This window comes from Vombatus ursinus, unplaced genomic scaffold (genome assembly GCF_900497805.2).
Source record: "Vombatus ursinus unplaced genomic scaffold, bare-nosed wombat genome assembly UNPS02009205.1, whole genome shotgun sequence".
NCBI lineage: Eukaryota > Metazoa > Chordata > Mammalia > Diprotodontia > Vombatidae > Vombatus > Vombatus ursinus.
Genome location: NW_020948983.1, coordinates 11,383,863 through 11,389,862, shown reverse-complemented (window position 1 = coordinate 11,389,862; position 6,000 = coordinate 11,383,863).

The following is a 6,000-nucleotide window of genomic DNA, read 5'->3' as shown; positions in this document are numbered from 1 at the left end:
GAGGTGGGACCAAGGACCTTGCAATAGACCCGGGGTTAGATTCCATGAGGATGACAAAAAAGACTGAGACAGGTCTCTCCCCACCCTACCTCCCAGCTTCAAGAGCTCAGAATTTCCCTAGGGAGATAGAACCAACACACAGGAAACAACTAGGGAGAAATCAAAGGCTAATCTGTGCTTCAGGGTATAAATGCAGTAAGAATTCAGAGAAGGGCAAGATGAGTGAGTGTAGCCTGGAATGGTCAAGGTAGACTTCCTGGAGAGGCTGAGCCCTGGACTGGACTTTGAAGGATGGATAGGATTTGAATAGGTAAAGGGTGAAAAAGATACAAACTCAGGCAAGGCAAACAGCATGAAAAACACTGACGAGATGACGAGATTAAATTAGAGAATGGCCTGGCTGGAGAAGATGGTATAATGATGGGTAATGGGGAAATGAGGCTAAAGAGATAGGATATGACTAGACTGAAAGGCCTTGAAAACTGATGAATTTCAACTTGAGGTGGCAAATAATAGAGAGCACTTACAGAATCTTGAGCAGGAGAGGAACAATTGATGAATCAATAAGACCCATAAATGGTTTGCTAATTTTTGTTCTTTTCTCTTTCTCACCCACCCCCAACCCCAACTTCAGGTGCCTCTGAGAAACCTACTTGATCTGATAAGTCCCTTGCAATTTGGCTTCCATCCTCGCTACTCTTTCTCAAGAGTTATCTCAAGATAACCAGTCCCCTCTTGATTCCACTGGCCTCTTCTCAGTCTTCTATTTCCTTGACTTTTCTTCAGCACTTGATATTGCTAATGAGCTACAGCTTCTTGATACTCTCCCTCCCTTAATTTCTAAAGTACTGCTCTCTCCTGGTTCTCAATCTCTCTTGGCTTCCTTTACTGGTTCTTCTTCCTTCCCCTACTCTTTAAAAATGAGGCTTTCCCCATTCCTCGTCCATCCTCTGTCCTTCTTCTCTCTAACTCTCTTCCTGGGCAATTTCATCCATTCACATGATTTCTATTATTACTATTATACAAATGACTCCTAAATTGATTTCTTTAGACTCTAACTCACCTCCGAGCTCAAATCTCCTATTTCCAACTTCCTGATGGACATTTTCACCATGATAAGTCGCTGACATCTCAGATACAACATGTCTAAAATTAAATCCATCATCTTCTCTCCCAAACCTACCTTTTCTGCTATTTTCCCAATCATCCAGGCTGGAAACCTCAGTGTCATTATTGACTCTTCCCTCTACCTTGCTTCCTACATCTCTAACCAGTTGTTAAATCCTATGGATTCCACCTTCAAAATATCTCTAGTGCATATATGTTTATTTCCAGTCTACTGCTACAACTCCAGTAGACTCCCTCATGGCCTCTTGGCTTGACCATTGTAATACCTGCCCGTCTTGATGGCTTCTCTGCCTCAAGCCTCTTCCCTCTTCAGTCCCTCCACTACACAGCTGCTGTGGGGCAATCAATTTCTAAGTCCCTGTCACTTTCTTACTCACCAAGCTTTAATGACTCTCCATTGTCTATATACAAGGAAGTAGCTGAGTGGAGTAAGTAGATAGGGTGCTGGATTTGGAATCTGGGAGACCTGAGTTTGAATCCTGCCTCAGGCACTTGCTCGCTATGTAACTAAGGAAATCATTTCATTCCTCTGACCCTCAGTTTCCTCATCTGTAAAATGGGGATGATAATAATAATTGCACTTACCTCAAAGAGTTATTGGGAAGATCAAATGAGATAATGCCTGTGTAGTATTTTAGAAACATTAAAAGGCTATAGAAGTGGTAAATATTTAAGAGGTGATACTCTAAATAGAGCATACTTTAAATCTGTTTATTAACATTTTATACATCATTTTTCCAAATTTGGACAATCAGCAAAACAATAAATCAAGCCTTGATGAGTAGAGTTTGCCAATTTCCAAGGTGCAAATGTTTCCAATAGAAATTTAACAACCAGTTTTCCCAGCCTTTGTGAGCTGGCACAATCCTGGCTGTAGGATAAAATTCAAACTATTTAGCCTCAAGGTCCATTCCAATATGGCTCCAAGCTATCTTTCCAATCCATCTCATATCATTATTTTTCCTACACTGTATATTGCATTGGAACTAGACAACTCATTGTCCCAGTCTCCTGACCGATCCTTTGGGCATATGGTACCCCATGTCTGGAATGAACTCCTCTCCTGCCCTCAAGCTTACTAACACCATTTCCCTCCTCCAAGGCCAAGTTAAGCCATGTTCTACCTGGAACCCACCTTGGTTCCCCTCCCCTCCCAGCAGTGATTCTCTTCCTCCTGAAATTCCTCAGGCCAATTTATTTAGTATCCCTTAGGCATTTAAATATTTTCTAACTTATAATGATTTGTGTTCGCTTAGCACCCTTCATACTGGAAGCACCTAGAGGGCAGAGACTATTTTTCACTGGGTGCCCCCCATGCATTGTAGAAATTTAATGACTTGGAATGAAATGGAGCTTTGATGGTTATGTACAACAGCAACAAAGGGCTGGAATGAAGAGTGAGGAATAGGCAGGCCATAACACCGGCCCCTTGAGGTCTGTGGTTTTGTGGGAGTGCTGTTAGCTTCGGGGTTTCCTTAAAAACTATTAGATTGGGTGAGGCAGAAGAGCAGGTTCTCAATCAAACTGGGGGTGACTCACTGAGTCACGGGAAGCAGGTGGGCGGTCCCACCAACCCCATTTCCTTTAGCTCACATTTAGAATGGAGTTTATGGTCTCAGAAGGAGCTTCTTTGCCCTTTACATATTGGTCTGTGATCCTCCATCTTCCTTTCACATTCTGTCCATTTGTCCTGCCATGCTGGAGCTACTTTAGAATATGAGCTTCTGTGGGGAGGGACCAAGTCTTGCCCTTCTTTGTACTCCTTGAGTTTAGCACCGTGACTGACCCACAGTAAGTGCTTAATACATGCTTGTTGCCTGATTGACTGACTTGGAGAGTTCAAATGCTAAAAGAGACTCTAGGAGTAAGCCTCATCCAGCCCTGCCCCCCCTTTCCCCGTTCTTTCTAACATCCTTTTTTTACAGATGAGGTCACATGGGTAAAAAGTAGCAAAGCTGAAATTTGAATCCAGGTCCTCTGCACCTCTGAACCAAGTACTTTTTCCACTACACTGGTCCCTATTTTGTTCAAAAAAACAAGTACAAAACAGTTTAGAACCTGTGGTCTGTGTCCATAGGAAGTTTGGATTCTAGTCAGATTGAAGAGAAAGAAAATAAAAAGAAAATGTTGACATATGAAGTAATTTGAGAAGATTTCTAAAAGCGGCCAGTGAGTGCCAAATGTGGTTTAGTGGAAAGAGAACCAGATAACCTGGAGGCCCACACCAGCTCTGCCACTAATCAGCTTGGCAAACCACAACCTCTCTGAGCATGTGTGTCCTCAAATACAAAGTACGGATAAAAATACCTACCCTAACTATCACATATGGGTTATGTGAGTATTAAATGACATAATGTACATGAAAGTGCTCTGAAAATGAGGATGTACATCAGGAATTTTTTAAAATTCAAAAATAAAGTAAAACAATCTAATGTATAGCAATAGAAGATGCACAATTAACCACCAAATATTCATCAACCACCTACTTTGTGCAAAACTATGTGGAATGTCTCAGACACATAACACTAGTAACTGTGTGACCCTGGGCAAGTCACTTAACCCCATTGCCTAACAAAAAAACAAACAAACAAACAAACAAACAAACAAAAAACAACTATGTGGAATGAGAAGAATTCTAAGAGATGGTTGTTGTTATTTTCCAGTCACGTCTGATTCTTTGTGACCCTGTGGACCATACCCTCAGTGGGATTTTCTTGTCAAAGATACTGGATTGGTTTGCCATTTCCTTCTCCAGTGGATTAAGGCAAACAGAGGTTAAGTGATTTGCCCAGGGTCACACGGCTAGTGAATGTCAGAGCCAGATTTGAATTTAGGTCTTCCTGACTCCAAGCCCAGCCCTCTATCCACTGAGCTACCTAACTGCCTCAGAAGACATAGGATTGTAGATTTAGAGCCTTGAGGGGCTTTAGAGATCATCTCGTCTAGGAGTCTATGAACTTTTTTTAAAAAAATATTTTGTTAACTGTATTTCAATATAACCAGTTTCTTTGTAATCCTATGTGCTTTATTTTATGAATTTAAAAACATTATTCTGAGAAGGGGTCCGTAGGCTTTCCAGAATTTCAAAGGGACATATGACACACAAAAAGGCCAAGAACTCAGATCTAAGCCAATCCCTTCTTTCTATATATGAGGAAACTAAAGCCCAAAGGAGGGCAATGACTTAGCAAGGTCACCCGGGCAGGATTTGAACCCCAAAGAGATGAAATCTATTAATCCTTAAAGGCCCAGGTAGGGGTTCCACCTCCTTCTTGGAGCTTTCTCTGACCTGCCTGGCTGGAAGTGGTATCTCCCTTCTCTTAACTCCTCTTCCCTGGCTTGTTATCTGGACCATTCATTTGGCATGTGTCATATGCTTCTCTCTATTGTTAGTAATGACTCCAAATGCAGTGTTCTTTCCATTACACTACACTTCACAACTCACACATTTAATCAACTTATACACTATGCCTGTAAGACACAGAAGGGTAGAATCTAGCTGAAATTAATAAGTCATTAAAGTTGGAAAGAGTCTGAGAGGTCAGTTGGTCTTGTTTTAAACTGAGACTCAGAGAGACTTACAGATTTATAGAAAGTTGGCCCAGGAAGGATCCTTAGATGACTTCCTACCCTACCCCCATTTTACTTTAGAGGAAAGCAAGTAAACTCCAGGGAGGTTGTGCCTTGTCCATACCCACAAGGAAAGTTAGTCCCAGAAGTAGGACTAGAGCCCAGATTTCCAAACTCCAAGTTCAGTTCTCTTCCCACTGTACTGTGTTGCCTCTGGGGAAATGACTTGCCCAAGGTCATGGAACTCTTAGAAATCCAATTCCCCATGAACAAGAAGAACAGCCACATCCCATTCCAGCTAATTGTGAGCAAATTCTTTTTTGCATTGAGCTAAAAATCTGCCTCCCAGGAACTTCCACCCACATATACATATGAAAAGATAACTAACAATACAGAGAAGCATATGACACATGCCAAATGACTGGTTGACACATGCCAAATGAATGGTCCAGATAACAAGTGCCAAAGGAGGCGTTAAGAGAAGGGAGATACTACTCCCAGCTACGTTGGTCACAGAAAGCTCCAGGAAGGAGGTGGGAATCTGACCTGGGCCTTGAAGGATAAGTATAGATTAGATAGGCAGAGAGGGGAGGGAAGGCATTTCAGACAAGAAAGGTCAAGTTGTATTGGCAGGGAGGTCTGTGGACTGTTTTAACTGGTAAGGAGAATTTTCGAGTCAGGGGTGAGTGTGGGGGGAGCAGTGAGTCCTGGGAAATAATGTTGGAATGGTAGGTTGGAACCAGATTTGTAGTAGGCCTCAAGTCAATCATTTGCCAAGCAATTTTAATTAATTAATTGATTAATTAATTTTTAGTTTACAGCATTTAGTAAGCACCTAATATTCATCAGGTACTAAGCAAGGTGCTGGAGATATAACAGTTAAATTTTTGAAAAACCTAACAGTTCCAACAGTTTTCATTCTGTGGTGTAGTCTAAGTAGATTGCCTTTATCAGGTAGGCAGTGGAAACCATTGAAAGTTTTAAAATATCATTAGATGCTAAAAGCCGTGTTTAAGGAAGATTATTTAAGGAAGGTTATTATATCTGGCAGTTTGTGTAGGATGGATTAGATGGAGAAGAGAATGTGTAGGGCCTTAGGTGAGGCAGGCTTTAAAGTCATGACAGAAAAAGGAAGGAGAAAGGAGGGCTTGATGTTGAGTGTGCTAGAGGAAGTGGTATGCTGATAAATATTTAATAACCAGTTCTCAAAAAAAAGGTACACATGATACACTCTTAAGTTTTATTAGCATTTTCTCCAGCACTTTCTTAACTTTAGATAATCAAGAAAACAATAAGTCAAGT